This window comes from Ailuropoda melanoleuca, chromosome 5 (genome assembly GCF_002007445.2).
Source record: "Ailuropoda melanoleuca isolate Jingjing chromosome 5, ASM200744v2, whole genome shotgun sequence".
Taxonomy (NCBI): domain Eukaryota; kingdom Metazoa; phylum Chordata; class Mammalia; order Carnivora; family Ursidae; genus Ailuropoda; species Ailuropoda melanoleuca.
In genome coordinates, this window is record NC_048222.1 from 561327 (window position 1) to 583564 (window position 22238).

Below are 22238 nucleotides of genomic sequence, written 5' to 3' on the forward strand. Positions count from 1 at the left end.
AACAGGAAAGGAAAGGGAAAAACGATGAATTAAAAGGTGCTTTTTGAAGCAGGCTCTGAGTCTGGCTCCGTGGCTTAGCGAGTCAAGGCGCCTGTCTTGTAAACAGGAGATCCTGGGTTCGACCCTGGGTTCGACTCCCAGCGGGGCCTCTGGCCAGGCGCCCCTTTTAGCGAACGTCTCGGTGGCCGGGGAGGGGATGCAGACGTCGTCCGGATGACGGAAGGACAGATGACGGAAGGACAGCCACCCGCGCGCAGGCATAAGCGTAAACCTCCGCGGTCCTTCTTCCCATCACCGAAGGTGGTTTTCCAGGGGAGTTCCCCTGTCTCCGCGTCCTTCATGGGACAGTGGCCCGGGAGGGGCTCCGGCAGGTGCACAGCAGGTGTCCCCCCACCCCCCCGGAGCGGAGAGTCAGGAACTCAGGAACAGTGACTGATGACTGTAAGCAGGGTGTTTTGGAGGCCGTCCCGGCGCCTCTGCAGGACGGGGCGTGCTGTTCCTCTCCCCGCACCGGGTCCTCCGGGACCCACGTGCACCTTACTGGGGCTGTGTCGTGCCGCGCGAGCCAGGTTCTCGGCCGTGTTTGTTGAATGAGTAAATGACGCTTGGATGAACCAAGGGAGGATGTCTCCTCTCTTCCGCACGTTTCCTTCGGGATCCGAACGAAGTGTCTCTCCCTCTCCTCCTTCTCTGCTGCCCCCCCTTCCCTCCCTCTCGCCCTTTCCTCCCCTGGTCCTCTCCTCCCCCCAGCTCTCCCCCTCCCTGGCTGATGGGTGCTGGTGCTCTCTGCTTCTTCGTTCCTATTTCATTATTGGCTGACAAGCTGGAGCCCAGGGGCACAGGGTGGGGGGAGGCGAGAAGTGCAGGGAGGTCAGAGAGGGGCGGGGACTCGGCCTGGGGGACCAGGCCGCTCCCTTCGCCTCTGCCCCCAGTCCCTGTCCTGGGTCCCCACCGCCCGGGGCGGGGCGCGCAGGGGCCTTCGCTGCCCTCAAACCGTCGATGTTTCCTTTTAAATAATAACAATTCGTCTAAAGTCGCCGTGACAGTATTATGGTAGCAACATAATATTTCTTTAATTTCCCAGTGTAACGTTGAATGAACAACTGCAACTCAGAATACTTACTCCAGGATGATTTTATTTCTGTAAATTTAAAAACACAAAACTGTTGTTTCTGGATGCACAGGTCTTAGTGAAGCAAAAAATATGAACAAAAAGAATACCGACAATTAGATAGTACTGGCTACTTCTGCAGAATGCGGGCTGTATTTTCAGTTCCAATTTCCTAAACAAAATTCAAACAGACTATAATACTGTGAGTTTCCCCCGGCAATATAAACAGGAATTCCTGGTATATTGAAACTCCCCAATGAAACGCCAAGGCTTTTTTCCCTTTGATTTTATTTATTTATTTACTTACCAGAAGACCCTGTTTTTGGCCTGTAACAAAGCATCTACCCTCAAGTATGAGAAGATTAGAAACCTGTTGATGGAAGCCGCAGTGGTTGCCTCTAACGTATTCCAGTGACTGACAGTGACCTAGGAGGAAAGTCCCCTCGTGGGGACCTAAGCACGAGAATTACCCACACCCCATCCACAGGTCTCCACTGATGGTCAGCTTGAAGGAAAAGCATATTGAGGACATGAATTTTGAATGTATTGCATTCCGTCCTGATGCCACCTGGCACTCCTAATGCCAAATGACAAAAGTATTTTAAACCTAAAGATAAAATCTTTTTCTTTTTTTTTTTTTTTAAGATTTTTAAGTGTATTTATTTGTCGGAGAGAGAGTGAGAGAGTGAGCATAAGCAGGCGGAGGGGCAGGCAGAGGCAGAGGGAGAAGCAGACTGGGGCTCAATCCATGACCCCGGGATCATGACCTGAGCTGAAGGCAGCCGCTTAGCCAACTGAGCCACCCAGGTGTCTCCTAAATAAAGTCTTATTAGAAATAAATTTTTTGACACTTACCATGTAAGCTTGTGTACAGGTACAACTTCAGCTGATCTGAAAATGGGATGTATGTGAATACCGGTACACTTCTGAACCTGAAATGGGACATGGTCACCTGAAAAATATGCCTATCAATGGCACTTGCCCTTTTCTCTTTGAATTGACAATCCTCCCGGGGGTTGGAGCTCAAGGAACAGGGCAGCTGGTATAATACTCTTGTGTTAATAAAGAAGATATGGAATGTCCAGTTTTCCAGCATCCCCCATTGATTTGAGCACCAGTGTGGGCTAGAAGAAGGAGCAATAATTGGGTGTCACCAACTGGTCGTCTAGGGCATCCAAGGTGGGGTGAGGTCAGGGACACCTTACTGGTCTCTGAAGCTGTGGGGGGAAAGCAGCCTGAGAAAAAGATGTCAGGAGCACAGGCGTCTAAGAACAAACACGAGGATCACTTTATCTGTCACTAGTAAGAGTACCCATGCTTGTGTATCAAAAAATAACAGAAAATAATGTTGCAAATCAGGATTTTCAGCTTCGAATGTGAGGAACTCCGTATTACCCTGTTTGCTCACAGCATGTTATAAAATGCAGGGCACAGTGCACGAATGTGGAAGGGACTGTCCCTTTTGAGAGGACACATTCAGATCAGATGAGATCAAACCCTGGCCCACATCAAAGCGCAGAAAGCAAAGCTCGATGGCCGCTTGACTTTCGGTCACCAGCCCTCTTCCCTTTTTTATACACAAGCTTCCTTTTAAAAATGATGTGTGGGGGCGCCTGGGTGGCACAACTGTTAAGCGGCTGCCTTTGGCGGCTCCTCTGTTTTGAGCCTGCTTCTTCCTCTCCCGCTCCCCCTGCTTGTGTTTCCTCTCCCGTTCCCCCTGCTTGTGTTTCCTCGCTCGCTGGCTGTCTCTATCTGTGTTAAATAAATAAATAAATAAATATTTAAAAAAAAATAAAAATGATGTGTGATATGCCTTGATTTATATGTATTTTATCATACATACACCTTAAATAATATTAAATAATAGATAACATGTAGGCTTTAAATGTTACCCTTTAAAATACTATTAAAATATTATTAATCTTATCAAGCATATTATAAGACTGAGTTTTTACTACTTTGATTTTACCATCAATTTGAATGTTATGAAGAACAAATGATTTGCATATAAACATGAGCACATCAGGAAAAAAATGTGAAAAAGTACTCTTTTTAAAATTAAGATTTTTTTTTGTGGGGGGGGGAACAGTTTTAGGTTCACAGGAAAACAAGGGAAGATACAGAGATTTCCTGTAAGATTCCTGCCCCTACCCATGCATAGGCTCCCCAATGATCAACAACATCCCATACATGAGTGATACATTTGTTTGAATTAATAACCTACGTCCGTATGTTATTACCCAAAGTTCATAGTTTATATTGCAGTACACTCTCTACATTCTGTGGGTTTGGACAAATGTGACATGTATGCATCTTTACGGTATCCTACGGAGTACTTTCACTGCCCTAAAAATTCTTGGTGCTTTGTGGGAGAGCAGGACCTTAGCGGGTAAAAGAGCCAATCAGAACAGAAACACGCATGAATGGCCACAGCTCTAGACGCGTGGGAAAGCCAGTTATGCTGGCCATCGGCCTGTGCTGAAAACAGCGGTGATGGTGGATAAGATAGCTAGGCCTGCTGAGGTCAGTTCTCCATCCCCCGCAGTCCCCTAGTTTACGCTTCCCTGGGATCTGCGCTAACAGTCGTGCGCACACACACAGTTCCCAGCTGCCCCTCATGTGATGGCTTTCTTAAGTTGTGTGTCCCTCCTTGCTTCCCGCATAATTTACGCATCATGATATGCAACTGAGAGTCCACCCAGACTCTTCTTGCTGATGCCTGGTGGTGCGGCCCCTTCTGGCCTCTCTTTGCTCCAAGTTACTGGACTCTGAGTAATCATTCCCTCTCTGGACAAGTGTGCAACACGGCAGTGATTCACCTGTTCATCCCTCCGCTCCACCCTGAAAGCCTGGCAATCACCAAACTCTTTACTGTCTCCATGGTTTTGCCTTTTCCAGATTGTCGTATAGTTGAAATCGTGCAGTATGCAGACTTTAAGACAGGCTTCTGTCACTTAGTAACATGCATTTCAGGTTCCTCAATATCTCTTCATGGCTTGATAGCTCATTTCTTTTTATCTCTGAATAATATTCCGTTGTCTGGGTATAGCACGGATTTTTTACCCAGTCACCTACTGAAGGACATCTTCTGGCTTCCAAGTTTGGGAAATTATGAGTAAAGGTGCCATCAACACCCATGTGTAGCTTTTTGGATGAACGTGACTGTTTAACTCCTTTGGGTAAATAACAATGGGTGTGATTGCTGGATCATATGGTAAGAGTACGTTTAGTTTTGTCTTCTAAAGCGGCTGCACCATTCTGCATTCCCACCGAGAAGGAAGGAGCATTCTTGTCGCTCCGCATCCTTGCCAGCATTTGATGTTGTCAGTGTTCTGGATTTCGGCCATGCTAATTGGAACGTGATAGTATCTCACTGTTGCTTTAATTTCCATTTACCCAATGACATAGGGTGTGGAGCACCTTTTCATATGCTTGTTTGGATCTGTATATCTCTTTAGTGAGATGTCTTTTAACGTCTTTGACCTATTTTTAAATTGAGTTGTTCTTTTGTTTTTGAATTTTAAGAGTTCTTTGTATATTTTGGATATCGGTTCTTTATCAGATATGTATTTTGAGGGGCACCTGGGTGGCTCAGTGGGTTAAGCGTCTGCCTTCAGCTCAGGTCATGATCTCAGGGTCCTGGGATCAAGTCCCAAGTCCCCCACTGGGCTCCTTGCTCAGCGGGGAACCTGCTTCTCCCTCTCCCTCTGCAGCTGTCCTTGTTGTCCCTCTGTGGCTCCCCTTGTTCCTGTGCTCACTCACTCGCTCTCTCTCTCCCTCCCTCTGACAAATAGTCTTTTTAAAAAATGATCTACTTAACTACTTTACTTAAGAATGCTGTACCACAAGCCAATTACTTCAAATTGAATTCCCTTCTGTCTTTTTGAAAGACCAATTTTTATCTGAGAAAGTAATTGCTTTAATTACACAAAATGCACAAGAACATTGGCAGCTGTAGGACAGAAACTGATGTCCTTAAAGAGACTGGAGTGTAAGACAGAGACTTGGGTCATTTGGCATTCTACCATGTTGGAGAAATGTATGCAAGTGGTTTTACCTTTTAAAAGATGCAAGAATGTATTTTGTACAAATGCAGAGTTGACAGCCCATACGGGGTTTTTGTTTGTTTTTTGTTTTGTTTTGTTTTGGTTTGGGTTTTTTGCCCTCTCTCTAGACACTGGTCAGAGGCTTCAGTTCTTTCAAACTAGGAGCATTAATTGGAATATGCATTTGGACTGTCCACTCAATTCCTACCTATGAAAGATCACTTTCCCAGCCTTCCAAATCAACCACCACATAAGGAGCTTTCTCAACTGATTATGGGCCAGCCTTCAACTTCAGATTGTTGCTGTGAGCTTTGTTACCTGTGTTGTCTGTGCTGAGACACCACAGTGGGAGGGACAGGACTTACAGAGGAACAGTCATCCTATTATAAGAAAATCAGTCCTTGAACAAGTGAGTAGAAATTCTACTGACCTCTGTGGCGTTTCCACGGTGTTGGAATAAAGTCTCGTGTTCAACAGCTGAACTTGTTGGAAAGTTGTTTCTCATCTAGTTTGTCATATTTCTTCCTTTGCTGTTTTCAGCTTGCCCATTTCTTTTCTGTGTAATTACAGATGGATGGAAATCACATATGCTGCTCGCAACAGTATCTGTAGGAGAGTTAAACATTCTTGCCATGACTCAGCAAGTCCAGTCCTAAGTACACATCTGTCCTGCAATCATTTGGCTGAAAGTAAGTGCCCTTTGGTTTAAATCACAGGACTGATAATGCTACACACGCACCAGGAGGATTTGAAAAAGTTTATTATGTAACAAGGCTCCCAAACAGGTCCCCAAACGGTTTGAGAAAGCAACGAGGGGTGAGTGGCTTTGGCTGTTACTGTGGTTGGAGGGTTGGGCTGGGATGAAGGTTCCCAGGTGGGAAACAGTGTTATGCAGTTTGACCTTCCCTCTGGTGCCGAGAGAGGGAGCTTGTGCTCTTTCTCATGAGCTAGTTTAGCCGTGAGTAAAGAGTGACAAGTCTTGAAAGCTATCAGCAAACATCAGTAATAGTCAACCTCTTAATTACAATACCCCAAAAACTTGTGCACAAGTCCACACACACACAAAAAAACATTTACAAGAGTGGTGGGGGTTTTTTGTTTGTTTTTTGTTTTCTTTTAGAGACGGGGGAGAGAGAGAGAGAGAGAGCAGGGGAGGAGCAGAGGGAGACAGAGGGAGAGAGAGAATATTAAGTAGATGACACAGGGTTTGCTTTCACGATCCTGAATTATGACCTGAGCCAAAATCAAGAATTAGGCGCTTAACTGACTGAGCCACCCAGGTGCCCTACAAGGGTGTTCTTAATAGCCAAATTCATAACATCCGCAAACTGGAAACAACTCAAATGTCCATCATGAGCAGAATGGATAAATATATTGTGACATATTCATACAATTCAACAAATAAGAACATTGTTAAATGCAACACGGGTGAATCTCACATGTTGCTACACACGAGAAGCCAGACATAAAAGAGTACATATTGTATAAATCTATTTATATGAGTTATTAAAATGTACAAAACTAATAAGTGATGTCAGAAGTCAAGAGAGTGGTTGGGGCGCCTGGGTGGCACGGTGGTTGGGCGTCTGCCTTCGGCTCAGGGCGTGATCCCGGTGTTATGGGATCGAGCCCCACATCAGGCTCCTCCGCTATGAGCCTGCTTCTTCCTCTCCCACTCCCCCTGCTTGTGTTCCCTCTCTCGCTGGCTCTCTCTATCCCTGTCGAATAAATAAAAAATCTTAAAAAAAAAAAAGAAGTCAAGAGAGTGGTTACCCTTATGAAGAAAGTCATTACAAGGTGCACGGGGAGGGTACTGGCGTGCCAGTGATGTGCTATTTCCTGACATAGCCCAGGTGACAAACTTAGTTCTGGGTTTCATTTGATGGAAACAGTGGCAATAAAGTGAAACAAAAGATCTGGGTGAAGGTTCACAGATAGGTTCTCTTTGTAAATAGTCAGTGATCTGTATATATGTGTGTTTGAGCACTTTCCCGCATGTTTGTTACACTTCGATTAAAAAAAGAAAAATCCACTAATTAAGAAAGAGAATGTTTCCATTTTACATCACTCTTTCACTCTGAGATAACCAGTATAATAATACTTGTGATAATCATTCTCTTTCATGTACTACTATATATATATCCATAAAAAATAGATTGGTTTGTATGCTTAGTTCTTTAGTATTTAGTATGCTTTAGTATGCTTAGTATAGTAGTTTCTATAAATGAAACAATGCTATCTTTGAGATATTTTCTTGTTGAAATATTATCATGTCACTTTCTCATTTTGTGTAGTTTCTAGATTATTGCATGTAATTGTTTTTGTAAATTGTTACAGCTATCAGGAAAATGTGTTAAAACTCTTTTACTAATTATAATAGTTTATTTTTGTTTATTTAGTTGATCTTTGTATAGAAGCATACAATCTGTTTTTTTTTTTTTAAAGCTCTGTTTCTTCCTTTCTAGTCATTACACCTTTTTCCCCCCTTTTATCTGGTAGGGAATAGAAATGGCAATTCCTGGTCTACTCTAGGTGTCCCCAGTGTCAAACAGAATGTTTTGAATTATTTACCTCTAAGTGTTGTTTTCTGCATATTATTTTTCTATTTTAAAAATCAGGTTAAAGAAATTTCCTTGTCTGTGATTTTCCTTTCTCACACTGTCTTTGTCTGGCTTTGACATTAGGACGAAGTCAGGCTTATAAAATGAGATGGAAAGGCTTCCCCTCTGTTACTATATTTGGAGGTGTTTGTGTCCAACTGAAATCATTCTCCTTGGAATATTTTGTGGATCTTCCACAAAAACCATCTTCCAGATGGGTTTGAAGTTTTCTCTGTGGGGAAAAAAATTTGACTATTCAATTTATTAAATGATTTGGGGCTATTCCTATATGTGGTTGCCCAAGAAGGCGGCCATTTCTCAGTTGTGCACAGAGTGTCTGGGACCTTCTGGGGCTTCTTACAAAGGTCCTTGGAAGGCACTGGCGGCTCCACTCTGCGCAGCCTCCAGGAGAGCCAGGCCTAGGAGGTGCCCTGGATCCCGCCCTACCTGACGCTGTCCCAGCAGCGTCGGTCTAAGCTGAGAAGTCGCAGGAGAGGTTTACTTGTCCCCCTCGTGGTGATTTTCCTTTTCTCCCAGGGGTCTCCGTTCTGCCTTTGTCTTCCTTCTAAAGGTGACCTGAGAGTCTGTCGTCCTGCTCACAGAGGGACGGTCAGTCTTTTCCTCCTGTCTTTACAGCCCCATGCAGCCGGCGGAGAGGGGCGTGCAGCCCAAGTGCTCACTTTGGTTCACAAAGGTTAAAGGCAGGAGCGCGGAGGCAATCGGAATTCCTCTTTGCCTTAGCCTGTTCCCGTGTGAAGTTGTATGGCTTTGGGAGTGTTAACCACATTCTCTTTGAAATGGGATTAACAGAAAAAATAACGTTACTTTGTTGGGATGCAAAGAATATACAAATAATCCAGTGAGCCCAGATTCTCAACACTTGTCGTATTTTTCCCAACAATAAAACCGGCGGACCACGTGGCCTAATGGATAAGGCGTCTGACTTCGGATCAGAAGATTGAGGGTTCGAATCCCTTCGTGGTTGTAGCTCCCTTTTTCACGCTTGCCTCTCCCAGGCATGTCTGTCCCGACCTTCAGATCCCAGATCCAGGTCTCTGGAAGGAAATGCGACAGTGCGTCCCGGCAGATCGGACCCGGGCGGGAGGCCGGGAGGCGGCGGCGCGGCCTGGCAGGTGCGCAGGTGCGCGGGGCAGAGGAGTGGGGCGCGAAGGCTGAGGACCTCTGCCCTCTCGGTCCCTGCAGCGCGGGTGCTACTCGGTCAGTTCGGCGGGCGATGACCCTCCTCCGGCGCCTCGTGGCCGCGCTCAGTGATTTCACAGCAGACGCACAGAAAACCTGTATTTTGAGCAACTTGTTTCTTTGAAGTCAGTTTAAGTGCCGCCCCTTTCAAAAGGAGACCGCTCCTACCTTAGGGGAGCCGAGCAGAGGCGGTGACTCCTGCTGACTCGGGCGGACGACCCCCCAACCCCCCAACCCCCTGCGGCTCAGCGGGCGCCACCTGCCCGGTGAGGACCCGGCGTCCGCGCAGAGACCCCAAGCCTCCAGGGGAGGCGAACCCAGCGAGCGGGGGCCAAGAGCGAGCAGCCTCGGCAGAAGTGTAAAGAATCTGGCCAAACACAGCTGAATATTAAGATGAAATGGACAAGATGCTAGAACAATATGACAGATCAAGTGAGATTCAAGACGGAGTATCAATTATGAAGTCTTCAACTATGAAACGTTTTGAGTTCGTTCTCAAAAGTCTTCCTACTGAGAAAATCCCATGTCCCGTCGTTTACCGGAGACTCCTTAAAACATTCAAAGAGATCAATTTGATCAGACATAACTCTTCTGAGACAGAGCGGGGACTGGACTCGGGTCCCCCGCACCCGGACACCGCACCCCGCGCGCCTCCGCCGTGAACTCCGTGCCTCTGGCGCCGCGCAAACGGCAGGAATGCGGAGGGAGGGGCTGCGCCCAGAGTCTGGCGGGCGCCGGACCAAACCGGTCCGCACCGGGACGGACCCCGGCGCTGAGCTTTCACGGACTTCCCCTCCTGTTCACGGTAGAAGTCGCCCCCGGGGGTGGAGAGTCAACGCGTTAAGTGGCCGGGCCACGCAGGAAAATCCGTGACCTTGAAGTCACCCATCCCGTCTCCACCTGCTTGAACTTCGCTCTTGCCCACCTGCGTGTCTGTGAAACCCGCTCCCTGACCGCTCCTCGGCGCCAGCCTGAGAATCCTTTCCTCCCCGCGGCCCCGGGTGCGGAGCAGCAGCCCCCGTGAGGCCGGCCGGGAGCTCCCGTGAGGCCCCTTGGCCGCTCCTGTGGCTGGGAGAGCACTTCCACAGCATGGAAAGTAAGAGAGAGAAAGACAGACACACAATTATGTTTGCAGAATGCCGTCATGAGATTTTCTTCCCACTTAATGTATCTTTTAAATGGATTTTTAAAAAAGATTTTATTTATTTATTCGACGGAGATAGAGACAGCCAGCGAGAGAGGGAACACAAGCAGGGGGAGTGGGAGAGGAAGAAGCAGGCTCCCAGCAGAGGAGCCTGATGTGGGGCTCGATCCCATGGGATCACGCCCTGAGCCGAAGGCAGATGCTTAACCGCAGTGCCACCCAGGCGCCCCTAAATGGATTTTTTGAGGCACAGTTTTCTTAGAATGAACTACATATATTTAAACATACGTGTGGGTTTGACACAGGTGTAAACTCATGAAGCCATCACTACAAGAAAGGTAATGAACACAGACATCATCCCCCTCCCACAGCCACTGCCTCCTGTCATTATGTTTGTAGTTTTATGAAACGTTTTATGCTTGTAGTTTTATAATTTTATGTAAATGAAATCATACAATATAGGCTCTCTTTATTCTTTCACCTACGTAATTTTGAGATTCACCCATGATGCGCGTATGTGTAATTCCTTTCTTTTTATTGCTGGATAGTATTCTGTTGTATGGATGTACCACAATTGGTTTACCCATTTGCCCGTTGGTGAATATTTATATTACCTCCAGTTATAAATAAAGCTGCCATGAACATCTATGTTTAATCCTTCGTGTGGACATATTTTTTCATTTCCCTTGGAATGGAGTGGAATGGCTGGGCCGTATGGTAGGTCTATATTTAATTTTTTAAAAAGAAAGTGCCAAACTGAGGCTGGTATTACCGTCATACCTAATGGGATAGGGACGTTGTGAGAAAGGAAGGTCACGGTCAGTTGCACTCTTGAACACACACGCGAACTATCTTGACGGTTAAGGAACTGAATACAGTCATATTTAAAATTAATTGTAAGTCATGTTGGTCTTGAGTTTATACCAAGATTACAAGGCTGGTTTACCATAGATTTACCATAAATCATTCCAATTTACACATTAAGAAGGAAATGTGCCACGTGATCACCTCAGTAGAGACAGAAAAAGTACTTACTAAAACTCAGCATTCAGTCACGATCAAAACTCCAAGCAACCTAGCAAGGGAAGGTAATTTCTTTAACCTGGCGTCTTTGAAAAATTATAGTCAACATCAATCTTAAATGTGAAATATTGACTATATGCAGAATGATGAAAAATTCTGTTTGAGATTGGTAACAAATCAGGGACTAGCTCTTATCACTCCTATTCAAGATTATGGATTTCTGTGTGCCTCATTCATTATCTTTTTCAGTCATGCTCAAAAAAGGAATACAAGGTCACATGACTAGAAAGGAGGAAAGAAGAATATCCTTATTCTCAGATGCTACGATGACATACAAAGGTAAGTTATTGGATCACATGGATCTAGTACAACATAATAGCTTGTGAGATCTAACGGATGGTACTATAATGGGCTGTGTAAATGAAGGATGAACCGCGAAGGGTATGTTACCTACAGTGAGAAAATGAGAGGATTGGAGAATACGCCTCCTCTACGCTTACGTCGGATGAGCCCTTTCCTTGCCGACTCTACAGAAGCCCAAGAATCTGGTAGACAGACTTCATTTATGACAAGGTTTCCATTTTTTGTTTTAATCAGTCGCCGACAGTCTCCACGGAGGGGCTCTGAGAGCATGTCATGCAATCCAGACCGAAAGCAGCTCTACTTTCCTGAAGTCCTCTTGCTCTGCCTGCCTGTCTGACCCTGTCCCCTCCATCCCCCTGCCTCCTCCAGTCCTTTCTGAAACTGAACTCCCGGTAGAGCTGGTTTCTGGCCTGAGCCAGGGATGGTGGATTATGAGACTTTGAAAGCCTTTTTTGAAAGTAGAAACCATTTCTGTCTCTAGATTTCTGAGCTCTTCTCGGGGCTTCTAAACTGAGGGGAAAAAAGCACAAGGACACTGAATTTGCCTCAAAAACCCCAAAGCCCTTTAGGGCAGTCATGCAAAAGTCGTCTTCTGTTGTCACCAGAGACATTACAACATTCAGTCCCACACTACTGGATACCTGCCTCATGAGATTAAATATTAACATATTGTTGTGGAATATATCCTTGGTTTGTTTTAATCGGATATGGTAAAATACACAGGATTTGGCTGTCATGAAAGAAGTTTTTGTACTCACAGATCCCCAGAAACAGAAGCTGTGGCATATGGAGAAGTACTAGGGTCAGGCAGGAGGCAGAGCGAGTGAGGGAGGAACTGGACAAGAGCCTTCGTTGTGGTTTTTGTGGGAGGAATGAGTGAGGCAGGGTAAACAGGCTTAGCACTGGGCAGTTTGAACGGTTCAGGGCTGTCCCTAGTGATCTGGTACCCAGCCCTGGGATGACTAGGGCAGGAGAATAGCAGCCCAGGCACAAGAGCTTGTTAGGAAGCTGTCTGGAGCACGGACTCTGGACCAGTTGGTTTGCATGGGAAAGGTGCAGTCACAGGGGGGTTGTTTCCTACCTGTGGGAATTGATTAGCCCTTGGGAACAGGGATAGTCCTTCTCTTGGGCTGGCAAGGCCCCAAGATGTCAAAGCATCAGGAAATACAGAAAATTAAAAATATGATTAATACACGTTTATGAAGCATGAGGCATGGCATTTGGCCTGCGCACAATAAATTGTATTTATCATTTACATTATGTATTTGTAGCTCGGGGTGGGGGGAAGTGATATACCATATCATGTGGTTAATAATGTTGGAAGGAATCCAATTTCCATATTCCTACCTACTTAGGGTTCTATCTGTGATATCATCCCACCCTTCACATGTTGTTACTAATTCCTAACCATCTATGACTATTAATCTTTGCTCAACTTGTGGTAATTGGCCCTTGAGTAAGGAAACTCTTTCTTTATGGGCCCATCTCACAGATCAGATCTAAGGAGCATAAAGACTCTGCTTTCCCAGATCTCTGAGTTTCAAAGTTCTGATAAGCTTTTGAGTAGCTTTGGAGCATGCCTCCAGCATGAGAAGAGCAAACAATCTAGATTTGAGAGAAAACATGGCGGGTTTATTTCAGAACTCCCACCTGAAAGCATGACATACCCATATTGCAACCAGGGTAAGAGTAAAAACTAAAGGCTGGAAGAGCTTTGCCTACTCACGGGGTCCTTACCTTCCCTGGGCCAGTAGACTACCACTGAAAGACATCAAGGCCAATAGCGGCCTGTTGGATCCTATAGTTTTCAGCCTCTCAGGGCCAACGCGTCCATTCTGGCTCACATCCTGGTCAAGACAGAAGGTGTTGTGGGAGTCTAGGGCTGGAAGACAGGAAGGCGAGAAGGCAGAGGAGGAGGGGGGGAACAAGGAGAGGGAAAGGAAGGGGCAGAAGGTAAGAAAGAAGCACGCAGGAAGAGAAGAATACTAACATTGACAAGCTGCCTACCACGTGACAGCCATCTTCAAACACATCACATTTAGCCCTCACTGATGAGCAGGTGGCTGTCAGTGTGCCCATTATGTCAATAAGGAAGTCAACACAGACAGAAAATAAATAATATGCCTAAGTTTGTGTTCTTAACAATCCCAATTGTTTCAAAACCCAATTTATTTTCACTATTCAATAATAAAGACTTAGGGAAGACATGAAGAGAGTAATGGATGAGGGCAGAATGTACAGGGCAAAGTTCAGGAGAAAGGGTGGGAAGAAAGGAAATGCAGGGAATTCAGGAGCAAAGTCCCAGGGGATAATGAGGGGTTCAGAACTCATCATAACATGAATTCATGATATAAATGGCTGCTGAGTGAGGGTTGATCTCATGTAGACCTCAGCCTCTCCTAGGAAGAAATCACTTATTAATTAAACATATATTGATGTATTTTAAATTCCATACACATTTCTTGTTTCTTGGGATAAAAATGAACAATTTTAATAGTCTCTGCCTTGAGAAGCTAAATTTCAATGATGTCAATAAACAGAACTCCTGCCTTTGCTGCTACAATTCCCCTATGACTGTCCCAACACTAACTATGGTATTTGGTGTTTACATGCTTTTTTCTTTTAAGATTTTATTTATCTGTTTGAGAGTGAGAGACAGAGCACGAGTGGGGGTGGGAGGGGAAGAGGGAGAATCAGACTCCCCACCGAGCAGGGAGCCTGACTTGGGGCCCGATCCCAGGACCCTGAGGTCACGACCGGAGCCGAAGGCAACCACTTAAACGACTGAGCCACCCAGGCGCCCCACATGCTTTTAAAAAGCTTATAGCAGAAAGGAACGAGGAAAAGATAAAGCCACCGTAGCAGGAAAATGGTGCAGTATTACCTTTGACAGAAGAAAGCAATGCCATTTAACACCCATTTGCTTCTGTCTTTTCCAACAAGGAAAAATAATACTTATTTTTAAAAAAATATTAACTCATTTTATCACCACACAATTTAAAAAAATGTTTTTAAATAATCTTTATGCTCAACATGGGGCTCAAACTCACAACCCCAAGATCAAGAGTCACATGTTCTACCAACTGAGACAGCCAGGCACCCCAGAAAATATTTAATATTTAAAATGGAAAAAGAGGGATGCCTAGGTGGCTCAGCCGTTAAGCATCTGACTCTTGATTTTGGCTCAGATCATGATCTCAGGGTTGAGAGATCAAGCAAGCTCTGCCTTGGGCTCTGTGCTGATCATGGAGTCTGCTTAAGATTCTCTCTCACCTTGTCCCTCTGCCCCCCCCCACTCGTGCACTTACTCTCTCTTTTAAATAAACAAATATTTAAAAAAAAAGACTCATTCAAAGTTTCAACAATAATTAAAGAAGTATGGCACTGGCCAGAATAGGTAAATAGAGAAATCAAACGTAACAGAGAGCTTATGCTCATGTGGACACCTGAGAAAGAACAGAGGATACACTACAGCTGGAGGGTGGAGTGAATTTTTAGGTAAATAGTTCTAGAGAAAATGAATGTAAATGTGTTGACCTGTACTTCATCATATAGAAAAAAATCTGTTTGAGTTAAAGACTTACATGTAAAAGACAAATATATACAAATTTTAGAAAATTATAAAAAAGAATATATTTGTTAAACTTGGGGTTGGGAAGAATTTCATAAACATGCCCAACATAACAACAATAAGGAAAAAGAGACGAATTTGACAGCATTAAAATTTTTTAAGTTAGCTCATCCACAGACACATAACGAAAGAAAAATGGCATTTATAGTGTTGGCTGTGGGGTTTTTTCACAGATGTCCTTCGTCAGGTTGAGGAGGTATCTTTCTATTCTTGGTTTATTGAGGATTTTCATCAGGAAAGGGTGTTGGATTTGGTCAAGTTTTTTTCTGCATCTATTGAGATGACGTGTGGTTTTTGTTTTTTGTTCTATTGATGTGGTGTATTACAATAATTGATTTTTGCATGTTAAATTAACCTTGCTTTCCTGGGCTAAATCCCACTTGGTCATGGTATATAATTCCTTTTATGTGTTGCTGGATTTTGTTAGTATTTTGTTGAGGATTTGCATCCATGTTCATAAGAGACATGGGTCTATAGTTCTCTTGTGATGTCTTTGTCTGGTTTTGGCCTTGGGGTAATAATGGCCTCATAAAAATCAGTTAGGAAGTCTTTCCTTCTCTTGTATTTTTAAAAAGAGTCTGTAGGAGCGCCTGGGTGGCTCAGTCAGTTGAACATCTGCCTTTGGCTTAGGTCATGATCCCAGAGTCCTGGGATCAAGCCCTACCTTGGACTTCCTCTGCCTGCTGCTTCCCCCTCCTTGTGCTCTCTCTCTGGCAAATAGATAAAATCTTAAAAATAAATAAATAAATAAAATCTTTAAAAAAAAGTTTGTAAAGAATTGATATTGATTCTTTTTTTAATGTTTGGTAGAATTCAGCAGTGAAGATGCCTGGGAATGGTCTTTTCTCTGTTGGTAGTTTTTTGGTTACTAATTCAATCTGTTTGCTTATTATAGACCTATTTATATTGTCTAATCTTTTTTAATTAGTTTCATTAGTTTGTGTCTTTCCAGAAATCTGCCCGCTTCATCTAGGTAATCTAATGTGTTGGTGTTCTATTTTTCACAGTATTCCTTGACAACCCTTTTTATTTCTGTAGGGTCTATAGTAATGCCCCTTCTTTCACTTCTAATTTTAGGAGTTTCAGTCCACCCTCTTTTTTCCTTAGTCAGTCAGCTGAAGGTTTGTCAGTCTTGTTGATCTTTTAAAAAAAAACAGCTTTTGGTTTCATTGATTTTCTCTATTGTTTTTCTATTCTCTGTTTCATTAATTTCCACCCTAATATTTATTTCCTTACTTCTGCTTGCTTAGATTTAGTTTGCTCTTCTTTGCCAGTGCCTTAAAGTGGAAGGTTACGTTATTAATTGGAGATTGGTGTTTGCTTGTTTGTTTTAAGTAAGAATTTATAGCTATACATGTTCTTCTAAGCCCTATGTTAGCTGCATCACATAAGATTTGGTATGCTAAGCCTTCATTTTCACTTATCTTAAAGTATTTTCTATTCTCTATTGGTTTTTTTTCATTGACCCATTTGTTATTTAAGAGTGTATTGCTTGGGGCGCCTGGGTGGCACAGCGGTTGAGCGTCTGCCTTCGGCTCAGGGCGTGATCCCGGCGTTGTGGGATCGAGCCCCACATCAGGCTCCTCCGCTATGAGCCTGCTTCTTCCTCTCCCACTCCCCCTGCTTGTGTTCCCTCTCTCGCTGGCTGTCTCTCTGTCTCTGTTGAATAAATAAATAAAATCTTTAAAAAAAAAAAAAGAGTGTATTGCTTAATTTTCACATAATTGTAAGTTCTATCAAGTTCTTTCTGTTATTACTTTCTAATTTTATACATTGTGATTGGTAAATATATTTTGTATTATTTTAATCCTTTTAGATTTATCAAGTTTTGTTTTATGAGTATATGGTTTATCCTTGAGAATGTACCATGAGCACTTGAGATGAATGTATTTATTTATTGATGGTGGAGTGTTCTATAGATGTCTGTTAGGTCTGGCTTATAATATGGTTCAGATCTTTTTTTTTTTTTTTTTGAGCTTTTGTCTAGTTCCATCTATTATTGGAATTAAGATTTTGAAATCTCCAACCATTATTGTTGAATTGTCTATTCATATCGTTTTTTCTTTAAGTTTTTGCTTCATGTATTTTGGTGTTTTTTCATTGGGTGCATACATATTTGTAATTGTTATATATTTCTGATGGATTGATCCTTTCATCATTATGAAATGTTGCTCTTTATCTCTAGAACCTTTTTTGTTTGTTTGTTTTAGCCTTTTTGTGTAATACTAGACATAGACACTTCGGCGTTCTTGTGGTTGCTGTGTCCATGATCTACCTTCTTATCATTCTTTTATTTTCTATGTATTGTGTCTTTGAATCTAAAGGGTGTCTCCCGTAGACCACATACATTGGATCTTTTGATCCAGTATGACAATCTCTGCCATTTGATTGGTTATTTAATTCATTCACAACTTAGGTTATTTTTGATATAGTGGTATTTATATCTGCCACTTTACTTTTTGCTTTCTCTGTGTTGTTATTAGCAAACATATTACATTTCTCTGTTATAGGTCTAACAATACATTATGCATATATTGGTTTATATAATTGCTTTTTTGTATAAGCAAAAAAGTTTGGCCTACATGTGGTATCTTGGTGGGTTACCCAGTGGGAAGGTCCTGGAGACCTATCTGAAAAAAGAACTGTACGTGTGACTTCCAGCCACCAGGACAGCAAGTATACTACCCCTATGGATTTCTGTTATAGGATTTCCTTTAAAAAATATTAGGCAACAAGCTACCAGGTGTGAGTGCTTGATATCTCTAAATTGCTTCAATATGCAAATGTTTTTCAATGTGGGTATCAGCCCCTTGTCTCCTTGTCATGGGCAACAAAGCAAACCAGGACATTTAACAAAAGGATAGCCAGCACTGGGAAAATGCTTCTAGAGAAAAATATGGATCCTACAGCCTAGTCTGTTTGAAAAGCAGGCAAAGAATGTGGACACTGCCTATTCAGTCATACCTCTATTCACTCTAGTGATTCGGAAATTCTGGGCCTTTCAACTCTGGGCTTGGTGTAAGGACCCAGGGAGACAGCTTACTACTCCTGGAATAAATTTAAATAGCCCAAGGTCCCCTTGATTTGGAGTCTCTATGCTGGGCCAAGAACAGAGAAGACCTAATGCTTAGGACAATGAGAAGATCCCCCAAAGTAATAATCTGCTAATTCGTTTTAGGCTCTTACTCTGCTAAATGCTTTTGACAGTCATCTTTATCTTTATAACAAAGTGCACCCAAATTTAGTGGCTTTAAACAATAATTGTTCTTTCATTTACTGAAGATTAACAATTTGGGCTTCACTCAGCTGGGCAATGCTTTTGCTGGTTTTGCCTGCGGTCATTCATGTGATTGCAGTCATATGGCAGTCTGACTGGCGCTGGATGGTCCAAAATGTTCCCTCCCACACGTCTGGGGTGTCAGCTGGCAAGGCTAGGATGGCTAGGATGGCAGCGTCTCTCTCTCTCTCTCTCTCTCTCCCTCTCTCTCCCTCTATGTGCTCCTCCATCCTCTAGGAGGTTAGACCGGTTTTCTTCATATGGTGGGTCTCAGGGTCCCAAGAGGGCAAGAGGGGCAGTTGTAAGGCCTCTCCAGGCCTTATCTTGGAACTCCTGCAAAATCACTTTCACAACGTTATATTTCATCAATCACAAGATCAGCTCACATACAAGAGGGAGAGAAACAGACCCCATCTCTTGATGGAAGATACCACAAAATCACCTTGCAAGGGGACAGCAGAGAGATGGGAGGAATTTGTGGCCATTAATTAATTGATAATTTATTATCTCCTTTGTAACTGAAAACAACTCTGTGAATAACCTCTATTCATGTGTCCACTGTACATCTCGGGGAGGAAACTGTTCATTATCACTTCTTTACCAAGTGTTGCCCTAGAGTTGGTCTGTGGGCCTGGTTTTGAACTCGTAATTCATGTTGGGCAGCTCAGGGCGGGACGGGGCTGTGAACACTCCGACTTGTAGAGGCATCTGGAAGAGACCTGACGGTGCTGAGCACGCGGACGCGGACGATTTCACATCTCCCGGGGCAGCTGCAGAGCTCTGTCCCTGTCTGCAGGGTGCCTCCGGCAACCTCGACTGTCTAGACCCAAGATTCCCGCTCGGGTCGGACGTGGTAATGGGTCAGCTCGTTTTCTCACACTGAGCACCTGTGTCTTCGTCGTCACTGCAGGCCTCGCGGACCTGAGTGGTGAGGATCCCGGACGCAGCCCGAAGGAGTGGAGAAACTGAGGTAAGGAAGGCAGGTTAAAGACAGGAGAGTTTCCACTGAAATACGTAACTAAAAACCACGATTGTCCACATTTCATAGAGTCAGCAAATCAGGCATAGGAGTATTTTTCAGCAATTTTTATAATTTTTATATATACCTGAACTCGGCCCGAGTCTCTGTCTGACGGTCCTTTTCTCGCTGAATTGACTGCTGTGAACAGTCGCCTGGGCAACCGTCAGACGCTAGCCGGGGTGTGGGGAGAGGGCAGGCGCCAAAAACGCCGGGCTCTTGGTGACGCAGGACCCCGAGCAGGAAGGCTCGGGTGGGATGTAAGCTTCCTTGAGGGTCCGCCGCCTTGGCGCGTCTCCGCTCAGTCCCTCGTTTGAGCTGTGGGGTCGGAGGAGTGGTAAAAGCTGCTCCAGGTGAGGCTCGAACTCACAACCTCGGCATCGCCCACGAGCTACTGTCTTATAAGTACCGCGCGCTAACCGATTGCGCCACTGGAGCTGCGCGGGTGCGGGGCTTCGGCGGTGCAGTGAATATGCTTTCCCCAGGACCGCTCTGCTGGAGGGACTCCCACCAACACGGCCTCCCGCCGGAGAGCCGCCACCCCCGCCACCCCCGCGGCCAGAGATGCCGCTCGGCTCCGATCCCCACCGCCCTCCGCGAGCAGACTGGTATCTGAAGGCACTGGAATCGCACACCGGTCCCAACGACTCCTTGCAAAGCAGGCGAGCCTGTTCCTACCCTGGCGGAGGTGCCCACGTGGGGGAGCGAATTCCACCTGCCGGACTCCTGCGCTTCCGGCCGGGGATCCCCGCCCGCCTTCCTCCCTCGCAGGACCCCCTGCCCGCCCGGCCCTTGGTTGCTGGGTTCTGATCTGAGGTTGGAAAATACTACCCTGAAGCCTTCAGGGAGCGGGTATTTCCTTCGGAAATAGCACTGTTTTCCAAATATGTAGCTGCAACACGGGCGAAGGAAATGCAGGAAACAACGTGATCATTACTCGAACATTTTCTGAAGTCTCGTACTCAAATCCACCGTTCCCTTGTGTTTTAGCTCATTTCAGACTTTGTTCTATGAAAGTTTTCATTGGAGTATTTTTGGAGTGGGCAGGGCTGTAGTTATACCCTCACACACACGTATATACAAGATAATATATATGTATTTATTATTTTAATTAGAAAAATTTTAACTTCTGCTCCTTTAATACGTCTTACTGTGCAAGAAACAGTCTTGCATACATATCTGAAATAATGTACCGTCACACGCTGTGTAAAGGCGAATACCGTAGGTACCATAGAGCTGATCATCTGTCCAGAGTTCTCAGCTTAGGGGATCTCACTTCCTAACTTTTACATTGATTTTCGAAAGTCACAAATGTCATGTCCAAGAATTGTTAAGGGGGCTGTAGAAAATAATCACTTTGTTCAATATTATAGTTGTAAAACTGGAGTATATTTTCTTTTTTTTTTTAAGGTTTTAATTTCTCATTGGTGTGCCCCAAACTTTCTTCACGTCTTCCCTTATTTCTTTATTTGAGAGAGAGAGAGCAGAGGGGTGGTGGGGTCATGGGCAGAGGAGAGAAGCCGAGTCCCCGCTGAGCACAGAGCCCCACAAGGGACTGGATTCCAGTTCCCCCAGACCACGAGCTAAGCCAAACCAAGGGGTGGCTTAACTGCACCACCCAGGCGTCCCTGGAAAATATTTTCTTTAAGAAATGAAAAACTAATAAGTAAATGCCACTTATCATCGTTGTTACATCAGTATAGACCAGCAGGAAAAAATACTATGATAAGCTTGTCTCTGATACCAAGAAAACATTCTAGTTCAAGCTTTAATACCTTCCTATGTTTTCACTAGATAAAGTGTTCACTTTTCTGTTCTCTTCATTTTTTCCCATATTTCACGTCAGAGGGTTGGTACAGCCTTTAAAACTTCATTTAGAGGAGCAAATTCAATATCTATTGATTTCTTCTCAAAAGGCATTTTAACTCATTGGGTAGCCCGGCTGTTCCATTCTCATGAATACTCTAGCCATGACAAAACTCAGCAGGACACAGACAAATCCAATAAATAGAAGAAGAAATCTACTGAATTTTGGAATGTTTGGTTATCCAGGATTATGAGCCCTAAGCCTCCCACTGTGAACAGGAAGCTGGATTGGAGTCCTTCCATAATATATTGTCCAAGCAAGCTCCTGCTCTATGATGCCCGTGCTCGTCGGTCATAGAGCCAACGCTCGGAGGTTCAACAGTAATACCATCAGTGATTCTTCTGGTGATGAGGAAGTAAGAACACCACCGGTGGAGCATTCACAGTCACGGCCCACAGCAAGTGCACCCAAGGTGGCTCCTTCAGCTTTGGTTTGGGGCGTTCGAGCACTAAGAACAGGACTCAGTACAAAGTCTCCATGTTGGTGGTGGCGGGGGCAGCTCTTGACCCCTGTAGTATTTAATTATTTAACACTATAACGTAAACTATTTCCCATGATGGTCAAGCTGAAGGAAACACTTATATAGCCCTTGCTATTGGGGTTGGACCTGTTCTAAGAACTGAACATAAAATGACTCATTATTCCACATTCTTACATTATTTGTAAGAGACAATGTTCAATCCATCCATTGATCTATCACAATTTAATTGGATGCCTTTGACCTATCTTCTGATAAAGAAGACATTTGGTACTGAGGCGCATTTTAGAGCTTGAGGACCAGTGCGCCAGAGCAAAGGCTGTCTTTCTGACTCCGTGTCTTCTCTTCCTAGGACTATCCCAGCCTAAGTTAAAGAGCGAGCTCAATTCTTGGTCCTGGGGAGGGGCCAAAGGTCTGACCAACACATTGGTCCTCTCTTGTCTTTGACCCCAAAACCATAAACATTGTCTTCTGAGTAGG

The 22238-nt window shown here is 44.4% G+C and overlaps 2 non-coding genes and 1 pseudogene across 2 annotated transcripts; 1 reads left to right on the plus strand and 2 right to left on the minus strand.

Moving 5' to 3' along the window:
- Positions 1-8669: 8669 nt before the first annotated feature.
- On the plus strand, positions 8670-8742 carry TRNAR-UCG. The gene has a single exon. It is a non-coding gene; the product is annotated as a tRNA-Arg (tRNA).
- Positions 8743-19758: 11016 nt separating this feature from the next.
- TRNAI-UAU lies at positions 19759-19851 on the minus strand. Its single transcript is given in 2 exon segments — positions 19759-19794; positions 19814-19851. It is a non-coding gene; the product is annotated as a tRNA-Ile (tRNA).
- Positions 19852-21334: 1483 nt separating this feature from the next.
- On the minus strand, positions 21335-21759 carry LOC117802246 (annotated as a pseudogene).
- Positions 21760-22238: the final 479 nt, after the last annotated feature.